Source organism: Pinus tabuliformis, chromosome Q (assembly GCF_031772625.1).
Source record: "Pinus tabuliformis cultivar Carrire ecotype Pingquan chromosome Q, CPIR1, whole genome shotgun sequence".
NCBI lineage: Eukaryota > Viridiplantae > Streptophyta > Pinopsida > Pinales > Pinaceae > Pinus > Pinus tabuliformis.
Genome location: NC_142296.1, coordinates 229,474,286 through 229,497,736, shown reverse-complemented (window position 1 = coordinate 229,497,736; position 23,451 = coordinate 229,474,286). Strand labels below are relative to the sequence as shown.

The 23,451-nt window shown below is 41.0% G+C and overlaps 1 pseudogene; it reads left to right on the top strand.

Moving 5' to 3' along the window:
* Positions 1-215: 215 nt before the first annotated feature.
* The window catches only part of LOC149219031 (uncharacterized), a 53,478-nt pseudogene continuing 30,242 nt past the window's right edge, over positions 216-23,451 (top strand).

Sequence of the window (23,451 nt, the reverse complement as noted above, 5' to 3'; positions counted from 1 at the left end):
AATAAAAACATTTGTTAAATTGTTTTTATGATCTTTGTATAAGAAGAATTCATTTTGACAAAATAAATCATTCATCTTACAACAGAACAGAGGAAGAACAAAGAGTTCTTTCATGTTTACATTTAAGCAATTGATTGTTACAAATCTGAATAATTATTGTTGTTTTCAATTATCCTGTGAAGAAGGCGAGGCAATTATCCTCTGAAGAAGACGAGATGCCTGAGAATAGCAACCAACAACGCAGGCCTTTTGGGGATGGAGACATCGAGCTTCCCAATTTTATATGCTTCTCATTATGTTTGGTTTCCCCTAGTTTAGTGCTTCTTGCCCGAAAGGTGAATGTTCAAACCCCATGGAGGTTGTTGATGTGCATTTGATCTCTAAAGGAGTGAGCAATGAAATTGTGTAGTATACCTAGGGGTGAAAGTATGGGGTATAGTGGGAGGTACCCAAGGGAATAATGTAATAATGGGATGGGCCATAGTAATAAATAAAGTGGTTAACCTGTATCACGTAAGGGACCACAAGTAGTTAACAATAATGTAATAAGCCCATGGTATTAGATAGAAGGTATTGAGGGAACCATGGTAATGACCCATGGTATTGTATGTGTGAGGCCTATATAGAGGCTAGAGACTCCCCATTGAGAGATGTCAAGGAATATTGTATGGAAAAGCATATGGCTTGCAGAGTGTTCTCCTTCCTTAAGGAGTGAATGTATGGTGTTTCCCTACCTTAAGCATTTGATCAATAAAGAGGAGCATTTATCCATATTCAGATCTTGTTATTTCTTGGGTTGATTTCTATTCTCATATATTTGCAGGTCAGATCCATTACAAGTGGTATCAGAGCGCTTTCTTGGGCAAAGCCATTTTTTTTATTATTTTTGCAGGAACTTTTTGGGGCGACGAGTTTTTAGATCAGATCTGTAAAATCTGGTGCAAAATTTGTAGAATTTAATTGTAGATCTGGATTTTTCATGAAAAAATATGCAATTTGAAAAAAAAAAATTGGCTGAATCAGAGTCCGGATGAGGGAGATATCGTTGATTTAAAAATTAGCTGTGTTGCAGACATTTTTCGGGGTGGCAAGTTTGAAGATCATATCTCTACATTCTGGTGCAAAAATTGTAGAATCTAATTGCAGATCTGGGTTTTTTGCAAAAAAAACTCACTTTCAAAAAAAAAAAGGGTCGAATTGGAGTCCGGATGAGAGAGATATCGTTGATTTAAAGTCAGCTCTTTTTTCATATTTTTTTGCGACGACGGAACAGTTGCAGCGCGAATGTGAAATTCTAGTGACTGGATCGAGATTTCTACCACATGGGAAGATGCAAAATGGTTGTTCCATTTCCGAAAATAGGTCATAATAGGGATTCTGAGCAATATTGACTGAATTGTGGCCACTTTAAATTTTCGCCAAGTAAGTGATTTTTTTCAAAACCCTCTTCATGGCTTCTAGCAAGCAATTTTTTACAGGGAAAGATAATGGTTCGACTATTGAAGAATTCATAAAAAATCTTAAGAAAAACCATCAGAAATCTTGGAGAAGTTTCCTATGGCTTAATTTGAAAGAAGAGGCTGCCACATGGTGGTACTCACTTGGCACCTAGAAGTTCGAATTTTCAGAGGAAGAAATTGAAAAACTCCTTGTGGACAAATGGTCTCATGCTAGAAAACAAGATAATGAGAAACATGTGGGGTTATTTTCTACTGGTATCTACTTATTACAGGTTCATGGATATATTCAGAAGGAGAAGATAGTTGTGTCTATAAATCCTAGTTGCAAGTATAATTTTATTAATGTTCATTTGGCTAAAAAATTGCAAATTCCAGCTAAACAGATGGAGCACACACAAGTTAATAATGAGCAGGTGCAAGTTTTTAAAGATCTGAAGATTTCTCTGGATAAGTATGTATTGCATTCTGATTTTTATGCTTCATATATGGCTAATGTGGATGTTGTTTTGGGATACCCTTGGATGGAATTTGTTGGTGCTATCAATATTCATGTGCAAAAGAAATTCCTGAAGCTCTGGTATAAAAAGAAGAAAATTACATTACACGATATTTCCATCAATAAACATGTAAATTCCAAGGAGGTTGAAGCAAAAGATGTTCCAGGGAGTGACACATCGGATGATCAACCCTTTATGGTCGACAACCAAACATAAACATCAAATGAGGTACGGGAAAAATAGGTAGAGTGCAAGGAGACTAAAGTAGAAAATGTTACGGGTATGGAATTTGTAGTTGAAGTAATATTGGAAGATAAGCAACAAAAATATATGCCACAACATGTACCAGATACCAATCAAGCCCCATTAGGTGGCGAATTAAAGAAAGATACACCGTTGGTAAAACTTCAGCATATCACCACCCACATCACCCTGCAAGAAAACAACCAACACGATGGAAACAAATTAGCCACAAGGACAACAACCCCTGCATGACAGATAGAGAGGGGTGACAATCCACCTACTACACATCAACACAGAAGAGCCGCTAGGGTCAACTTCCATCTCAAGCGAGCGAGGCACCAACTAGATCGAGGGTTCACCTTTCTCTTGGATGGCTAGATGCACATGCATGGTACCAGTGGACTACTCTTTTGAGTAGATCTTATTATTTGTGTTCTTTTTATGTTTCGGGGATGAATCATGTTTAAGGGGGGGGTGGAATGTAGTATACCTAGGGATATAGTATGGGGTATAGATGGAGGTACTGTTTGGTCATTTCAATCTCCTTGAATTGGCAATCATAAATTGTCAACCAGGGTGCATAGACTGATGAAGTATAGGTGCACAATATGTGCTTAGAAGTTGTTTACTAGGTCGTTATGTATTTGTCAAGGTCTAAACTTAAGATGGGGTGATGTTTGTCAATTGTATTAGTGTTGTAATTCTTAGGGATGTTGATTAAGTTTCCTAGGAATTAATCTCTATCCAATCAATTTGTGGATGATGTGAGGGTGATTTTACTTATGTTAGATTGTCGGGATTTGATCTTATATCTCTTTACTGCAACTCCTAATTCTCTAAGTTTAAATGGAAACCTTACTCTAGCAGCTATGAAGGAATATTGTTGAACTCAATTGTTTTAGGAGAGGTCTTCTCGCTTGTTCAATTTCTACTCAAACAAAGTAATCCAAGCAACATCTATGAATTGAACACACTTCAATTATGCTAGATAATAAGCAAAGGAAATAATTGTGCAGTACTAGGTATAAAGCAAAGTAAATAACAGTCTAATCTAGGTATAAAGAAAATTAAATTTCTTATGCAAATAACAATTCGAGATCATTATACAACATTATCACACAAAACAGAGCAATTGAATAATTAAAGGAAATCAAATTGTATTTGATTAAAACCTGCCATTGTTTGTAGGGGGTATCCACATAACAGTTTAGAGCTTCAACTCAGTACAACGCTTGCACACAAAATCCAAATTCATTCACACGAAATTCACAAATTGTTTAGAAAACATATCATTCGACGCACACCCAAATAACAGTGCAGCCATTAGCTTTATAGCAGGTCTCTTTGCATAACTGTATGAATATCCTAAGCCTAATATCTCTTAATCCTATCTAAAATTATATTGTGAAAACATCGTTTGGCTATTTTGAAAGTAAAATGATAAGGTTTCAACTAATCTCAGGTTTTGTTTTGCGTTAATCGACGGTTGACTCGAAGTTTGACCACGATCTCCTATGCCTCTTTTAGCAAACATTTTCGAGTGTATAGGAAGGTATCCATGAGGGAGTCATCCTTTATCCATCCACACTTTTCGTTGTTGAACTGGAACTATGGAACCTCGCAAACAATGAAGAAAACTATAGAATCCTGGACTAGCTATGAAAACAAACTGATTCGGTAGCTAATTACAACTTTAATTAAAACAATAGGGTATACAGCTGAATATGAACAAGAAAACATACTAATGCATACCTTCATCAAAACCTGGTAGATATGGCTTTATTAAGTGGTAAATATATATGAAAAAGAGAGGATTATTGGGCAAAAGGATGTCATGGTAGGACAATCTTCAGACTCTACATTCCCCCAGATTGGAGATGTTGTATGTCCTCATACACTTCTTCCTTGTCTTCTGCTTGTGTCTCTTGTTTGTCATCTCCCTGTTTCACTATTTTCTTCTTTTTGGTAGAGATTGGAATTCTAGGCTTCCTCATTAGGATTTTATACTTTAAACTAATTATCTCTCTCTGCATAACTTTTTTCTCTTTCTTGAGCTTCTTGTTTTTCTTATACCACAAGATTAGATGTAGGATTAGATTGTCTCTCTTGGCGATCTGTATCTCACTCTGTGTCTTTAGGGCTTGATTTTCATTTTTAAGATACAAATTCAGTGTTTCAAGTTCAAAGATATCCTGCTTCAAGATGTTTGAGGCCGATTGTTCATTCACCTGGTTGCTTCCTTCTCCAAGGCTCTGTATTATCTCCTTTGTTGTTGTCGCCTTCCTTTCCAGTGACTCTATGTAGTCATATATTTCCTGCTGTGTGGGGTCAATACCTGGACTATGTATTGGGCTTCCTAGAGGTGAGCTGTAAGGCTGTGGTGATGATCTTGGTGACCCTTTTGGAGAATTCCCAGGGCTTCCAATTGGCTCATCCTCTATTGGCTCAATCTCTGTTGGAGTGTTCTATGTTGGCTCAATCTCTATTGGAGTGTTTTCTATTGGCTCAATCTCTATTGGAATGTTCTCTATTTGCTCCTCTTCAGTTGACTCCTTTCCATTTGGCTCATTTTCCTCAAGGTTAATGTGTCCTGTAGTTTTTGAGGTTGTTTGTTGAGTCGTGCTCAACCTCATGCTCCTTCTCAACCCTGGGGTTTGTGTTTTCTACACTTTCCTCCTCTTATTCTCTGATTTTTCTTTTAGAGGAGAGGTTTTAGTTTGTGAGAGTTCTTCTTTACCTGGGCTAGCTTTCTTTCTTCTAGGGTTTCCCCTCTTCATTCTCTGCAAAATATTTACTATAGGCAGCTATTTCTCTGTTACCTCTCTTTGAGTTTGAGGTGCTTGTTCCTTTATCATTTCTTTGGTTCTTTTTCTCCCTCTGAGGACCTTGCTGCTACTTGGTTTTTTTAGGGGATTTTCCTTGAAATGGTTCCTTATAAAGAAACTTTCCCAGTTATACCCTATACTTCGGAGGTGAAATTCAACCAATATTTTCACCAGACCATGATGGTACATGGTGTTTTCTATGCACTGAATTTTCTTCTGAACATTTGTAGCCATTTTCCTTAGGCTATTCAAGAGAAAATATGGGAGGTTCATATGATGATCCTTAAGGAAGTGCATCATCATTCTAACATGATAAAAGTACATTTGTCCAAACCTACCCTTACAAGTGATAAACTTCTGAAGCACAAGCAATAAGTTTCTCCATTTATTTTTAAGAGTAGAGCTTGGAATACCTTTTTTGTAAACCATTGTAGATCCAAAATGGATCTTAGATAGAATTCTAAGTCTAAAATGTTCCTCACAGAGGAAAATTAAAGTTAAGGTCTACTCCTAGAAATAGTCCCATTGCATAGATCTTTTCATTCTAAATCTACTACAACTTGAATGGGCTAAAATGGATTTCGGATGCTGAAGTTATCGCAAAAAGAAGTTTGTCTTTGTTCCTTTGAAAAGGAGGCAAATTCTTCCAAAAATGGGCTTAAGGCCTTATAAAATAAAATCGCATCAGAAGGTTTAAGAGGAGGAATTAACGGAAAGGTGGAAGGAACCGCCGATCAACGATCTCTGATATTTCAGATCGGAGGTATGCCTTCGCTCGATATCAAAACCGCTGGGCTATAGCAAATGCGATATGATGATTGCTATTTACGATTGGAGCCAATAGTGATGATCCGAGATATCTGCGATCAGCGGATTGGTGATAGGAGAAGGTTGACAACCATGCCCCAGGGTCGTTGCGATAGAGACATGCGATGTGATATCGACCATCCAATCAAGGCACAGATCAACGGTCAGGATTTAATCAGTGGTTGGGAGATCAGTGATCCCCGATACAAAGGGCCAATGCGATAGTGACATGCGATGCGATATCGATCGTCTGATCAAGGAGCGGATCAATGGTCTAGATTTAATCGGTGATTGGTGATCCCCGATGCCAGGGCCAATGCGATTGCAATAGTGATATGCCGATAAGGGCTAGAACCGATGGGGTTATAGACCTGATTTCATAATTTTTGAAATCCAAGAATTCAGGATTTCTATGTATTCCCGTGTATTGAGGTTTTTATACCTCCCACCTAAGTTGTTGCGATATTGCGATGGATTGTGGACCTGATAGGATTTTAAGCGCGATCCTATAATATTTGAAGTCTGGGAAAATGCTCAATCATGTGTTTTCATGAGTTTTGTCTGTGTGTTTCCATTATGTGTCTATTTCGAGAATTATGCAGGAAAAAGGCCACCTGTGTATTTCCCACTATAAAAATGGCTCCCATTCTCATTTCCATGTTGTAAGTGGGTGTTTGTAACATGAATGCGTTACAGAATGCATAGAGCCAGATGGCCAGACGCAGAGCCACAGAGCTAGAGGGGCCAGACGCAGAGCCACAGGGAGTAGAGGAAGCCGCAAAGCTACAGAGGGATGATTATACACAGAGAAATGGACAGGAAGCCACGAAGCCAAAAGGATGCCTCAAGAAAACCAAAGAGATCAATTGACAAGGTAGTGAGAATCGTAGGCAACTGAGAGAGTTTTGGAGTCACTTGGAGATCGAGTGATCCATTGATGCACACAAAGGCTGAGAGAAGCTTGTGAGATCCAGAGCCAAAGCTCAGAGTTAGAGCACCAGAGCCGTAGAGCCACAGTGCTTGACAGAGGCATATCCACCAGAGGTTGGAGGCAGAGCCTTAGAGCCATAGAGCTTAAAGAAGACTTCTAGGAATCGTGATGCCGTAGTGAAGCTGCAGAACAACAAAGGGTCAAAATGATCAAGTTGTTGCTGGTGTCCAGAGTGGGTTGAAGACAGAAGAAGGCATTCCAGATACAGTTAAGAGAATTCTGAGGGAGTTGGTGCAAGCTAGAGAAAGATTGCTCAGAGCGTTGATTAAAGGAGTCAAGTCCAGAGAAGCCTAGATCTGTTTGTAGAGTGAGGAAAGCCAGCGAGATAAGATGGCATTCTAAACCCATAGAGTCATGTTTGTAAATCTATGGAGTTGAGCATGGAGCTTGTAAAAGATTTCAGCCATAATCCCAGAGAGCCTAGTTGATTTGATTAGAGCTCATGGAGACGTAGCCCAAGAGTTTTGGGTGAACTCCTAATTATATTGTTGTTTTATGTGTTTGTTATTTGCTGCATTGTTTTATTGTTACATGTATTTACATATCAGCATAAACAACATAACTTAAGGCATTTGAATAGCTAGAAACAAACACCAACATACACCTATTTTCAAGCATTATTAATTCTGCAATTGGTTAATCACTAGATCTTGGGAATATTTAAGCTTTGGAAGAGGGAGAGGTTCTTGTAAGCTTGACAAAAAGCCTTTAATGCCCCATTTTCAGATCAGGAGGTATCAAAGCTTGAGATTGATTAACCCCACCTTCATGAAGGTGATATCAAAGCTGGTTATATCAGATCAAGTGGTATCAGATCAGAATGCTTGATTGACAGAGAAAAGATTACTTGTCTAAAAGGTGTTTGGGTAGTCAAGGATTGATTGTCTAATTGATTGTATGCTTGTTTGCAGATTGACTATTGTTTGAGTTTGCAGAGGTGAAGGGAAAGCTATTGATAGCTCAGTCCAGGAAGGACAAGAAGGAAGAAGGGCTGAAGGCATTCTTCTCATCCCAAAGGACCTCAAAGCAATCCTTGAAGCACAAGAGGTTTGTTGCAAAAGGTTGCTTGGATAAGCTCTTTGTTAGTCTTGTTTGAAGTTCTTTTGTTCATTTGCATAATGACAACTTCTACAAGTGTATCCTCAAATTCCTCCTTCATCACAAGATTCTTTGATGGAGACATGAAGCAAGACTTGTTCACCATGATGGACAAGGTGAGAGAAATGTATGAGGATGGAAGGAAGAGAAGCATACTTAGAGAGCAGTTGAATTCCATGGAGGAAGAGAAGCAGTTGCTTTTTGAAAAATTGAAGGAAATGGAGAGGCAACTTCATATTGCAAATATGAACCTAAAAAGGATGCATGAGTTGGAGTCACAACTCTTTGTTGCCAAAGAAGCCTTGGTCAAGTATTAGCTTGAAGAAGAGGTAAACAATTCCTGTTTGTCTTCAAATTCTTCTAAGAATTCTTATATTGGTTCTTTTGAAAAGCATACCAGAGGCATAAGTTCCAATTTAATTTCCAAGATGGGCTATGAAGGAAAGGGCTTGGGAAAACATGCATAAGGTATTGTTGAGCAAATAATGGTTGAGGAAAGGCCTAAGTATTTGGGTATTGGCTATGGACAGTCTTATGGAGGAATTTCCAAAGCTGCCATGAAGGCCATGGAAACCGTTCCAAGAAGGAGTTTCATTGCAGGTCTTCTACCTCAAGAGTGTGAAGATTGTATTCAGGAGGAATGCAATAGCTTGAAACATCATTTGCAAGATGCAAGTGTTCAGAAGCACACACTTGAACCAGAGAGTTGTGGAAACTCTGAAAGCCTTGAAGAGATTGATGGTGTTCCAAAGGGAGCCACTTCTTCATTTGATTCACCTCCTCATGAAGGCAATAAAGGTGAAAGAGAAAGGTATAAATCTGGTTCTAATCATCTTCCTTTTGATTTTGCAAAGCATGATAAATTTCCACATAGATATGGGAAAAGAATTGCATGTTCCTTTTGTGGTTTGGATAACCATCATGTTTCTAGATGTTGGAAGAGGATAGCCACATGCAGAAAAATTTTGAAGGAAAGGAAGAAATAAGCCAAAGGTCCATTGGACAAGGCAAATCATGCTGTCAAGAGGATGCACATGTTTTGCACTTACTGCCATAAGAAATGGCATCTTGCTTAAAAGTGTTGGACTCTGAATCCAACAATGCTTCCACAAAAGCTAAAGAAAGTGGAAAGAAAAGATGGCAGAAATGGAAAGGAAGTTTCCATGAATGGTGTGTTTAAGGATGATTCACATGTTGATGCTGATGTGTAGACAAAGGAAAGACCTTTGAAATGGATTGGTAATAAATGGCTAGATTTCTTATCCAATTAAGATTGCATGTCTATTGATATAAGGCATCTTTTTGCATTTCTTTGTTGATGGAATGCAAGTTGCAGGTTTTTACCAAGAAGGTGAATGGGAAAAAGTTGAGTAGGAGACTCACTTTGTTGATGCAACATTATATTTCATTTCATCTTCAAAAGTACAGTGTGCTTAAGCAAAAGTTGAAGGATGAAATGCATGCATGAGAATGTTGTGCATGAACACAAGGATGTTGATGATTTCCTTGTTTTTGAACATGTGTGTGTGATTAACTTGAAGGGTTGATTGCTTTGACATGCATGTGATGCAATGTTGACTTGAGAAAAGTTAGCTTGGTCTCCAAGATGGAGATGATGATGAAGTGTTTCATCTTTTGAAAACGAGTCCTAAAGGTCTTTTTCTACATGCTTGACTTGAAGGGTCATTTGTTTTAAAGGCATGTTTTGTGGGCTTGTTATCTAGTCCATCATTTGTATGTAGATGTAAGACATGGAGGTGTTCACAAGATGTGAAATCTATTTCTTTTGTTGAAGCAGGAGTTTAGGCCATCCAGTTGTTGTCTGTATTTCTATTGTTGTTAACAGTTGTTGTTGACAGTTTGTCAAACAGGTACAAATGAACATATTGTGAAGCAGATGTAACTTCACATTGGTTTGAGCCACCTTGGATCAATGATCAAGGCAGAGAAGTTCAAACTACCTTTTGTGACCTTTTTAGCAGGAATTTTGCATGAAGTCAAGGAAGAAAATAGTTCTTCCCAGGAGGACTAGCAAATCCAGGAAGGAAAGTGATCAAAGACTTTGGTTCAGAGGCACTATGCAAGGCAAGTGTATGGAGGCTGAAAGAAGAGCGTACTGTTACTCTCATTTACTGTTCAGATCAACATATCAGTCTTTTGGAGACCAAAAGTTCTTTTAGTGCAAAGGCATGATCCAAAATTGATATTGGATAGATTTTTAAGTCTAAAATGTTCCTCACAGAGGAAAATGAAAGTCAAGGGCTGCTCCTGGAAATAGTCCCATTTCATAGATCTTTTCATTATGAATCTACTGCAACTTAAATGGGCTAAAATGGACTTCAGATGCTGAAGTTATCACAAAAAGAAGTTTGCCTTTGTTCCTTTGAAAAGGAGGCAAATTCTTCCAAAAATGGGCTTAAGGCATTATAAAGGAAAATCGCATCAGAAGGGTTAAGAGGAGGACTTAACACAAAGGTGGAAGGGTCCCCCGATCAGTGATCTCCTAAATATCAGATCGAAGGTAGGCCTTTGCCCGATATTGGAACCCCTGGGCTGTAGTGAATGCGATATGTCGATTGCAATTTGCGATTGGAGCCAATAGCGATGATCGGAGATATCGGCGGTCAGTGTATCGGTGATTAGAGAAGGTTGAGGACCATGCCCCAGGGCCATCATGATAGCGACATGTGATGCGATATCGACCGTCTGATCAAGGCGTAGATCAACGGTTAGGATTTAATCAACGGTCGGGAGATCGGTGATCGCCGATACAAAGGATCGATGTGATAGCGACATGTGATGCGATATCGACCGTTCGATCAAGGAGAAGATCAATGGTCCAGATTTAATTAGCGATCAGAAATCGGCAATCCTCGATGCCAGGGCCAATGCGATTGCGATAGTGATATGCAGATAAGGGCCGGACTCGATGGGGTTATAGAACTGATTTCATAAATTTTGGAATCTAGGAATTCAGGATTTTTGTGTATTCCCATGTATTGAGGTTTTTAGACCTCCTGCCTAAGCGATTGCGATATTGCGATGGATGGCGGACCCGATAGGATTTTAAGTGTGATCCTATAATATTTGAAGTCCGGGAAAATGCTCAATCATGTGTTTTCATGAGTTTTTCCTGTGTATTTCCGTTATGTGTCTATTTCGGGAATTATGCAGGAAAAAGGTCGCCTGTGTATTTCCCACTGTAAAAACGACTCCCATTCTCCTTGCCATGCTGTAAGTGGGTGTTTGTAATAGGAATGCATTATAGAATGCATAGAGCCAAATGGCCAGATGCAGAGCCACAGAGCCATAGAGCCAGAGGGGCCAGACGTAGAGCCACATGGAGTAGAGGAAGTTGTAGAGCCGCAGAGGGATGATTATAAATAGAGAAACGGACAGGAAGCCACAGAGCCAGAAGGATGCCTCAAGAAAGCTAGAGAGCTCAATTAACGAGGTAACAGGAAGCGCAGGCAGCTGAGAGAGATTTGGAGTCATTTCGAGGTCAAGCGATCCATTGATGCACGCAGAGGCCGAGAGAATCTCATCAGAGCCAGAGCCAGAGCCAAGAGCCAGAGTAAGAGATAGAGCCAGAGCACCAGAGTCATAGAGCCAGAGTGCTTGACAGAGGCATAGCCACCAGAGGTTAGAGGTAGAGCCTCAGACCCATAGAGCTCAAAGAAGACTTCTAAAAGCCGTGATGTCGTAGTGAAGTTGTAGAACAGTAAAGGGTCGAAATGATCAAGTTTTTGCTAGTGTCCAGAGTAGGATGAAGACAGAAGAAGGCATTCCAAAGACAGTTAAGAGAATTCTGAGGGAGTTGGTGCAAGCTAGAGCAAGATCGCTCAGAGCACTGGTTGAAGGAGTCAAGTCCAGAGAAGCCTAGATCTGTCTGGAGAGTGAGGACAACTAGTGGGATAAGATGGTATTCTAAACCCATAGAGTCATGTATGTAAATATATGGAGTTGAGCATGGAGCTTGTAAAATATTTCAGCCATAATCCCAGAGAACCTAGATGAGTTGACTAGAGCTCACGGAGACATAGCCCATGTTGGGTTGTGTTAATATTCTTTCCACTTAGTTAACAGGGGGTTTGAAGGGCACCCGTAACCCCACTTTATGGGGTCTGGGGCAGCACCCTAGAAAATTTTGGTTTTGGACCCTATTTTAGGTTGGGCGGGCCCACCTATGGTATTGTGCATGATTTTCACACATGTTTTTTGGACGCAATGGTTTTCGGTCCATGGTATTGGATGCGATGGTTTTCAGTCCATGGTATTGGACGCGATGGTTTTCGGTCCATGGTATTGGACACTTCAGCATGTGTAAATATGTATTGTAACATTGAAAGGAAGATAATGAGAAATCAAGCTGGTAGTCCCAGTTTTGGGATCCAGGGGAAAATCTCTATGTATATGTGTTTTATGTGTTATGATCTCACATTATTTGTTTTCTGTGTTTTAGAATTTGTATGTAGGTAATTTCTGTATGGGATTAAAACCTACATTTGGAATCAGAGCTGTTTTGGCTTCAAGGGGACACCTTTATTTCTGAGGGGTTTTGCTCGAGCCTGTGGTAGACGTTGTTCAGTGGGAGATCTGCGAGATCAATTCTGGTGGTGAAAGAAGATGGTGAGCAGTGGAAAGATAGAGATCGAGAAATTTAATGGTCAGAGTTTTGAGTTGTGGAAACTCAACATGGAGGATCTGTTGGTGGATAAAGACCAATGGATCGTGGTAGATCCGAGTACTAAACCAACAGGAGTGTTCGATGAATAATGGAAGAAGTTGGATCGGAAGGCAAAGAGCACAATACGATTGCGTGTCTTAGATTTAGTATTGCTGAATGTATCAGGGGAAGCTACGACGAAGGCTTTGCGGGACAAGTTAGGGACTTTGTACCAATCTAAGTCTGGTGAATAAATTGTTCCTGCGGAAAAAGCTGTATAACTTGAGGATGAAAGATGGAGACTCGGTGACAGAGCATCTGAATGCATTTAATACTGTGGTAAGTTAGTTAGCATATGTTGATATTAAAATTTCAGATGAAGATAAGTGCATCAGTTTGTTGTGTTCTCTGCCAGATTCATGGGATAGTCTGGTTATTGCAATAGGTAGCAATTCAACTGCCTTGCATTTTGATGAAATAGTCTCATCCTTGCTGACGGATGAGATGAGACGGAAAAATATGGAGAGAAAAAATTGTGATTCCTTGTCTGTATGAGGGTGGACCCAAAACAGAAACAAAAATAAGTCATCGAGTGGGAGATCTAAATCTAAAGGGAGATCTAAATCATCAGGAAAACCTATAAAGGTGGTGTGCTGGAAATGTGGAAAGGAAGGGCACTATAAAAGGGACTGTAAATCTAAATCTCCTGACAAAGGAAAGGGATCAGATGAGGTTCCTTCTGTAGAGGCGAAAACCACCTCAGATGAAGGTGGGGATGTGTACTTGGCTTCTTCAAGTACACATGTAGATCATGAGGCATGGTTGATTGACTCAGGTGCATCCTTTCACTTCACTCCCCATAGAGATTGGTTCTGCGAGTATGAGAAATATGATGGTGGTGATGTCTTCTTGGGGGATGACAGGAAGGCTAGAATCATTGGTCATGGAAAAGTAAAGTTGAAGTTGCAAGGTGGAAGGGTAGAACACTTCCAAGTGTTCTACATATTCATGTGTTAGCCAGAAATTTGATTTCTATTAGAAACTTGGATGATGCAAGTGTAAAAACAGTGTTCGAGAAGGATACCTGCAAGATGGTTCAGGGAGCACTGGTATTGATGCGGGGAGTTCGGATTGGAATTCTGTACAAGCTGCAAGGTAGCACTGTTATTGATGGGTGCAATAGTTCTTTGGTTCCTGAAAGTGGAGCAGAAAATTTAGTGGTCTCTGGAGAGATGACCATGCTGTGGCATCAAAGGCTTGGACATATTGGAGAAAAGGGCCTTCGGATACTTCATGGTAAAGGTATGGTAGAAGGTATGAGTAATAGCTCTCTGGATTTTGATTTCTGTGAAAATTGTGTAGACGGGAAGCAAAATCGGGTGAGTTTCCCCTCTGGTAGTAAGAGGGAAAAACAGATATTAGAACTTGTGCACAGTGATGTGTTTGGACCTGTGAAGGTTCCATCACTGGGTAAGTCTGTGTACTATGTATCATTTATAGATGACTTCTCAAGGAATACATGGATATATTTCCTTAAGAAGAAATCTGAAGTCTTTGACAGGTATAAATAATTTAAGGCTCTGGTGGAAAACCAGACAGAGAAGAAGATAAAGGTGCTGAGGACAAATAACGGTGGAGAGTTTTGAAGTAAGGAATTTGAAGAATTCTATAAGAAGTGTGGTACAGTACGGTAGAAGACTACTCCATATACACCTCAACAAAATGGAGTTGCAGAAAGAATGAATAAGACGTTGATGGAAAGGGCAAGAAGCATGCTCAGTGATGCTGGGTTAGGACAGGAATTCTTGGCAAAGGCAGTGGATATTGCATGTTACCTAGTCAACAGGTCACCTTCATCAGCATCGGAGGATGAGAATCCACAAGAGGTATGGACTAGTAAGAAACCCTCTCTTTCACATCTAAGGGTATTTGGATGTGATGCATATGTACATGTTCCAAAGGAGAAACGAACCAAGTTGGATAGTAAATCTGAAAAGTGCATATTTATTGGGTATAAGGATGGTTTAAAGGGTTATAAGCTTTGGAACCCAGTCACACAGAAGGTTGTGTATAGCCGAGATGTGGTGTTCAGAGAGGTGAAAGATGTTATTAAACATGAAGTCCAATGAAAGGAACCTAAGAAGATAGAGTTTGAGCTAAAGGAGGAAGAATCAAACTCTACAGCAGAGGAGGAATCAGAAGATGAAGATCCACAAACTCCGGCTGTGAGAAGATCAGTTCAAGAAAGAAGGCAGCCTGAAAGGTATAGTCCATCTGCTTTCTATTCAAATTTTTCTTTATCTATTACTGGCGATGATCCCAGGACTGTGAAGGAAGCAATAGATTCAGAGGATGGAAAACTATGGAAAGAGAAAATGGTTGATTAAATGGCATCTTTGCACAAAAATGAGGCTTGGGATCTGTTAGAGTTGCCAGCTGGAAGGAAACCCATTAGCAGCAAATGGGTGTTCAAAAAGAAGACAAATGCAAAAGGGAAAGTGGAGAAATACAAAGCTCGGTTGGTAGCAAAAGGTTATTCCTAGGAGCCGGGAATTGATTTTGGTGATATTTTTTCTCCTGTTGCCAAGGTAACTTCTATTAGATTACTTTTTTCTGTTACTACTGCTTTTGATTTTGAGGTAGAATAGATGGATGTGAAGACAACATTTCTTCATAGGGATCTGGAAGAGGAAATCTACATGAAGCAACCTGAAGGCTTTGCAGTGAAGGGTAAGAAAGAATTGGTATGCAAGTTAAAGAAGTCTCTATATGGGTTAAAATAGTCACCAAGGATGTGGTATCAGAAATTTGATACATTTATACGAGGACTTGGCTTCACTAGAAGCAAAGCAGATCACTGTGTGTATTTTAAATTAATTGGTGACCGTGTTATTTATCTGGTCTTGTATGTGGATGATATGTTGCTGGTTGGAAATGACAAAGAAATTATCCAGGATTTGAAGACCCAATTTTCCTCCAAATTCAACATGAAAGATATTGTTGCTGCAAACTATATTTTGGGCATGGAAATTAAAAGAGATCAGGCAAAGAGGAAGCTCTGGTTAAACCAGAGGAAGTATGTCGAGACAGTACTGCAGAGGTTTAATATGCAGGATAGTAAATCGGTGAAGGTTCCTATTCCTGCAGGTGTGAGGTTATCTGCTGAACAATGTCCCAAGACACAAGAAGAGGAAGAGGACATGTCCCGTGTTCCATATGCAAGTACAGTCGGTAGCCTAATGTATGCAATGGTCTGTACTAGACTAGACATTGCACATGCAGTGGGAGTATTGAGCAGGTTTATGTCAAAACCAGGAAAGGAGCATTGGACAACAATGAAGTGGGTTTTTAGGTATTTTCGTGGCACTAGTGATTATGGTCTGTGCTACCAAGGAAGACCAGGATTGGACAAAGTGTTGGATATTTGTGGCTTTGTTGATGCAAATTGGGCTGGAGATATGGATTAGAGAAGATCTACAAGTGGGTATGTGTTTAACCTATTTGGAGGTGCAGTCAGTTGGATGAGTAAGAAACAATCTGTAGTGGCACTATCAACTATAGAGGTAGAATACATGGCAGCCACTCATGCAAGCAAGGAAGCAGTTTGGTTGCAGAGATTGTGTTCAAGTATGGGGTTTGTACAGGAATCTATAAGGATAGACTGTGACAGCCAAAGTGTAATTTTCTTAGCAAAGAACCCTGCATATCATTCAAAGACAAAGCACATTGATGTTTAGTATCACTTTGTGAGGGATATGATAGAAGACAAAAAGGTGTTGCTGGTAAAGGTGGACACTTTGAAGAATACTACAGATGCATTGACAAAATCTATGAGCTCTGAGAATTTCTCTTGGTGTAGAGAGACAATGGGCATTTCAGGGCTGGGAAAATGACTAAGCTCTCTTGTGGGCCCCTATGGAAAGAAAACAACAAGTGGGAGAATGTTGGGTTGTGTTATATTCTTTCCACGTAGTTAATAGGGGGTTTGAAGGGCACCCGTAACCCCACTTTATGGGGTCCGAGGCAACGCACTGGAAAGTTTTGGTTTTGGACCCTATGTTAGGTTGGGCGGACCCACCTATGGTTTTGTGCATAATTTTCGCACATGTTTTTTGGACGCGATGGTTTTCAGTCCATGGTATTGGACGCTTCGGCATGTATAAATGTATTGTAACATTGAAATGAAGATAATGAGAAATCAAGTTGGTAGTCCCGGTTTTGGGATCCAGGGGAAAATATCTGTGTATATGTGTTATGATCTCGCATTGTTTGTTTTCGGTGTTTTAGAATTCATATGTAGGTAAGTTCTATACGGGGTTAAAACCTATAGCCCAAGAGTTTTAGGTGAACTAATTATATTGTTGTCTTATGTGTTTGTTATTTGCTACACTATTTTACTATTACATGTATTCACATATGAGCATAAACAACAGAACTTAAGGCATTTGAACAGCTAAAAACAAACACCAGCATACACCTATTTTCAAGCATTATTAATTCCGCAATTGGTTAATCACTAGATCTTGGGAATATTTAAGCTTTGGAAGTGGGAGAGGTTCTTGTAAGCTTGAAAAAAATCCTTTAGTGCCCCATTTTCAGATCAGTTGTGTCCATGTTTGGATTCTTGAGGAAAACCTTCCAATCCTTGCTATCAATCCCTTTGTTTTTAAACCATTTTTCTCCATGCTTTGGCAACTCGGTGGCCTCAGCAATCATAGACTCCATTACTGTGAGCTTTATGTCCCCAATTTTGGCCTCCATTCCATCGAAGGAACATGAAAATGTCTTGGTTACCTCTTTGTGGAAACCACTAAATTTCTCAATGAACTGCAACCATTGTCTTCTTTGCAACAACTCCCTAGTTTGTGGGTACCCCTCTAGGAATTGCTTCCCTGCTGGCTCAGTTCAAATAATTACCCCCATGCTGAAGGATGCTTTGCCTCGAAGATTGGTTACCTTGACAGGAAAATGGGACTAGTAGGGTTTTCTAGCTAGCAGAAAGATGGAGTGATTGTGAAAGAATAGACGAATGTAGGAATAGGGAAGAATGGATGGGTTATTGAGAGGATTATGGGAATGGATTCAATCGTTAGGTGCATTCAAACTTATGATTTGGTAATTAATTTGGCAGATTTGGCACAAGGTCGTGACATGACTTTTAGAGTGGTGGCATATGATATTTCGTTAGACGGCCATTACGCTTATAATGATTGCACTTTAGTGCTATATTTTCTTACTCATACTTTCTATATATCTTTCCCTATTGTTAAATTAAAGTAGCACGTACCTTTAATTTTCTATTGCTAACCTTATTTTTTGTCCTTTAATCTTCTACAGGTGCATTGTTGTCAACTGTCCTTTAATCCAGATCACCAAGCATTCTTGTAGACTTCAAAATTATTGGGCTGCAAAAATTTGTTTAGCTGCGGAAACTTGTCCAAGCTACGAAAAGTTGTCCAAGCTACGGAAAGTTGTTGTTTCTGCAACTTAAGAGAAAGAAAGCTTTAGTAGATAAGCTTTATTATATATATATATATATATATATATATATATATATATATATATATATATATATATATATATATATATATATATATATCTATATATATATATATATCTATATATATATATATATATATATATATATATATATATATATATAGATATGTATATATATATATATATATTTTTCCACTGGAAAAATCGTAATCTTTTCATTGATTGGAAAAAATTACATGTTGTAGATGCGGTTAGCATATGCTGTATGTTCTTCCACCACACATGTGGGTAGCTGTAGCTTCTATTACAATCTAAAAAAAAACAAAATGCATCCTATAGGATGTTCTGTGTCGTCATATATATATGTTGCCACGCAGGGCTATCAGTTGTTTCTTTTTCAGCTATATACAAAAATGTTCCAAAAATAAATATCAGATCATAAACATTTTCATGGGCTGGCTGCCCTGTGATACTGTGCATCTATATACGGACGGTGGTAGTACTGGTATGCATTGGCGCCTCGCTGCTCCTGTATCATCCACTCGCCTCTGGGAAGTGCCGTGGCCTCCTTGGATAGTTGATCGGCACTGTTGTTGTGTTCCCTGTAGATATGATTGCAAGAGATATCATTAAACTGTGCCTTCAATAAATTTATTTCATCCAATATGCTTCTGAGTGTGTGTGTATGACATGCAGATTTATTATTGAACCAATCTATGATAATCTTTGAATCCCCATATATGCTCAGATGCATGCAATTGTGGCTCAAAGCAAAATGTAGAAGATGGCGGAGGGTGATGAGCTCAGCGAAATTGTTTGAACCAGCACCCAATCCCAGCTTTGCTTTGTAGAAATGCTGTTCAGATTTGTAAAGAAGAAAGCCCCCCCCACAACCTTGCTGTTGGGCAGCACCATCGAAAAAAGCCCATGGGCTGTTTTGATTGATGTGAGGAGGGTCATGAGGACGACGGGACTTTGGCTGCACAGGCTCCGGTATTTCGTTAAAGACAACAATGATCTTTGCAGAGAGTTGAGGCCAGAGTACCGTTTTATCCTCAAAGGTCAAACGGTTCCGAGCCAGCCAGAGGTACCAACAGATGATGATGGGCAAGCTTTGCAATTTTGAGTTCCTGTGTTGTTGGTACCAATTTTCCCAGATAAGATTTATGTCATCTCCTTCCCATCGACCAGAGTATCGAATATCAGAGGAAATGGATTGCCAAATGTGAGTCAGTACAGGGCATTGCAGAAAAAGGTGTACACATGATTCAGCTGCCTGTTTACATAAGATACACCAGGATGGTCCATGGACCGCGCGTCTCATGAGGTAATCTCCCGTGGGGACTACACCCTTTAGGATGCACCAAAAAAATAACTTCTGTCTGGGAGGCGCCGTTAGTTTCCAAATGGAGTTCCACCAGAAAGATATGTGGTCCGGGATCTTGTGAGAGATGAGGGAGAGGTACCCATCTTTAGGGGTGTAGATACCGTGCTTGGAAGGATACCATATAAGTTCATCGGGGCCCTGTTTGATTCTAATGTGTGCTTCAGATAAAGCACTGGTATATGACATCCAATCTTGGTGCCATTGAGGAGGGATGTTGATCTGGTCAGCAGATTTCCAACGCTGTTCAAAGATGGAGGTATTCTGTTGATCAGCAATATCGGCAATGTGAGTGATCCCTTGCGAGTGCAGGAACCGGATGAGAGCTTCAGGTAATATGTGCCTGCCCCCGCTATCATTCCAAGGATCCAGTCCGACCCTGACCTGTGCGCCATCATTTATTCTCCATATCAGGTTTTCTCTGATAAGTGGTAATGCATGAAGTAGTGCTTTCCAGACGGAGGATATCCCAGCTTTGGGCCAAGTCGGAAGTCGGATCCATTCCATAAGCTGTAGAGGCCATATGTATTTATGATAAACCATGTGAGTCCACAGATTTTCCCCAGAGATTAGGGTCCATCCCATCTTTGCAGCCAGAGCCTGTGCGAAAGAAGGGAGATCCTTGAGCCCCCAGCCCCCCCATTTCTTGGGAATGGCAATCCTCTTCCATCCGATCCAAGCAAATATGCGCTTCTCTTTTGCCCCATTCCATAGGTACCTATTACAGGTTTGCTGTAATCTAGATAAAATGCTGCGAGGGATCCAGGCCAATGCCATCCAGAAGACCGGGGTAGCTTCCAACACTGCTTTGATCAGGACCAGCCTACCCGCTCGAGAAAGATATCGATGGCTCCAAATATTTAGTTTCTTTTCCAATTTAGCCACTAGCCAAATCCAGTCAGCTATTTTGGGACAAATAGGCTTGATCCAGAATCCCAAGTATTTGAGGCCCTGATCCAGGGGATGTAAGCTGTAGGGAAATAGCTGGAGAGCCATATGCGATTCATTTACAGAGGTTCTGGCTAGAATGATTGATGACTTTGAATGATTGGCCTGCATCCCAGTGGCGGATGAGAAGAGAGTGATAATATTTGAGAAAGAGCGCGAGTCCCGGATGCTACCATCTAAGAAGATCATGACATCATCCACAAATAGAAGGTGTGTGAGGAACCAATCATCTGATATCTTGAGGCCACATAAGTCTCCATTTCTCTTGGCAGATTCAATAAGGCGACTGAGGCTGTCCATGACAATGAGGAAGAGAAGGGGAGACAGAGGGCACCCCTGTCTGAGACCACGCTCAGAATGGAAGAAAGGTGTTGCTGATCCATTAATCAACACACTGAAAGAAGGGGTGGTAATACAAGCCATGATCCAAGTGATAAATTGGTGGGGGAAGCCCAGATGTATGAGGAGCATTTTGATGTATAGCCAGCTTACCCGATCGAAGGCTTTTGCAAGATCAATTTTTAAGATGATGGCCTTATGGTGTTTTGTCCAGATGGAGTGGAAGGCCTCCTGTGCAACCCCAATAGCTTCATGAATCTGGCGGTGTTCCAGGAAGGCAAATTGTTGAGGGGCAATGTGGCGAGACAGAATGGGTCGAATGCGATTGGCAATGATTTTTGAGATGATTTTATAGAGAACATTGCAGAGAGAGATGGGGCGATATTCATCAAAAGAGGAGGGCGAGTCAGATTTAGGAATCAGGGCAATGAAAGTGGAGTTGATGGCATTATACATGGTTCCCGACATTCTACATTCCTCTACTACCCGAAGAAGGTCCATTTTGATCATCTCATAAAAGGCAATGTAGAATTCGATGGTCCATCCATCTGGACCCGGGCTACGCTCCTTTTTAAACCATTTGATGGTGGACTCAAGTTCTTCTGGGGTCACCGGATCAAAAAGACTCTCAGCTTCGTCTTCATTTACAAACCTGGGGAAATGTCCAGCAATGTTGATGATATCTGCAATGTTGGAACCCGGGGGTTGCTTATATAAGTTCCTGAAATGGGCTGTACCCATCTGTGAGAGCTTATTGAAAGTGTCTGCCACTCCACCCTCGGGCATTGGGAGATTCCAAATAGTATTACTGACTTTTCTGCCTTTGGCATAATTGTGAAAAAAGCGAGTGTTGTCATCTCCGGCCTTAAGCCAGGTGGCTCTACTGCGCAACCGAGTAGATTCTTCCCTCTCTTTGAGGATTTTTTGCTTCTGATTTTCCAACTCCACTAAGTGGGATTTATCTGCCTCCGATATGAAACCCAATCCTCTTTCATCGGTGAGAGAGGTGAGCTCATCTTCAATGTGCATGAGAGCTGCTACCTCCAGCCTGTATTTGTTCCTAGCCCATTCGATCGAGAGTTCCTTGAGCTGCAATAGATTCGTGCAGAAGCCCTTAGCCAAGGAGTCAGCTCGATCAATCGGGTGTAAGGGCCAGAAATCCGTAACAAGTTTGATGTAGGATGGGTCCTGTAGCCATCCATGATTGAATTTGAATGGCGCCTTTGGTTTTTTATTTGGACCGATTATTTCCAGATAGATAGGATGGTGATCTGATATACCTCCATTCCCCACCCATTGCCTGTAGAGGTGTAGTCTTTGAAGCAGAGATCCTTTCATCAAGAATCTATCAAGTCTACGAGCCAGGGCAGCATCACCGATCCTTCTGTTCCTCCAGGTGGGTAGGGGTTTAATCATAGGGACATCGCTCAAGTCATGTCGATCCAATAGATCAGTCATGTAAGCGGATATGGGATCAATTTGTGCTGAGGCTCCCCATGATTCACCATAGCCCAGAGAAAAGTTTAGGTCCCCCCCGATGAATAAGTGTTCAACAGATAGAATGGATAAGCCCAGAAGATTGTTCCAGAAGGCTTCACGCTGGTGGCACGGCCCGTATATGTTTATAGCCCTGAGAGAGATGCCCAAGTCTGCAGAGAAAAGATCGAGCCCCAGAAAGCCAGGTCCCCCCCAAGTACCTTGGGCTTTAATGGTAACAGGATTGTATCCAATCGCTAAACCACCTGATCGACCAGAGGAGTCCATGGCCGAGAACTGCCAACCGGGGAAGATAGAAGATAGTGAGGCCGCTATGGAGTCCGCAGGTCCAAGGGTTTCTTGGAGAAATATAATATCGACAGGAGAGGATTCATACAATCTCTTGAGGGCTAGTTTCTTTGAGGCACTAGCCAGGCCTCTGCAATTGAAGGAGAGACACTTCATGGGGGAAGGTGTCCAGGGGTGTTCTTCGCTCTAAGTACCCCATCAATAGTGGATTGTCTCCCGGTGGCTACCTCTGCCCCCGCTCTCCGGATAGCCTTTGTGAGATCAGATTTTCTCCCTCGCGAGGGCAGGGAGGACGGACCAGGTGTAATTATACCCAAACCAATGTGTGAAGATTGAGGACCCTGAGAGTGAGGGCGAGGCCGCAGGAAATAAGGGTGATTTGCGCCCCTGGGTGATGAGAGGGAAGATGTAGGGGATGTAGGTGGTAGAGTGGCGGTGACCACAGGGGCAATGACGGAGGATGAAGGCATCGAACAGAATGCAGCAGATAATGAAGGAGATGATAATGGAGATGAAGACAAATTTGACAATGAAGGATATAGAGAGTTACCCGGAATGCCTGCGGATGCCGATGCTGTGGCCGCCCGAGATCTAGTGACCGGAGCAGTTGCACGTCCATGCGAGACACCCTGAGCCTGTGGAGCAGTATCAGTGGGGATGCTCGTGATCGGGACATGTTGAGCCGCCGGAGAGATTGATCTCGGAGTGGGGATGGAGGAATCAGGTGCGTCTGCTCGTCTCTGGTTGAGCGGGCAGTCCTTGAAGACGTGCCCCACCCTATGGCAGCGACGGCATCTGAAGGGAACGCCTTCGTAATCTAAAATCTGAACACGAGTGTATCTTCCCCAATGAAGAGTGATTTTTTCCTCCAGACCTTCGCGAGTGTCTAGGTGCACCAGGATCCGGGCG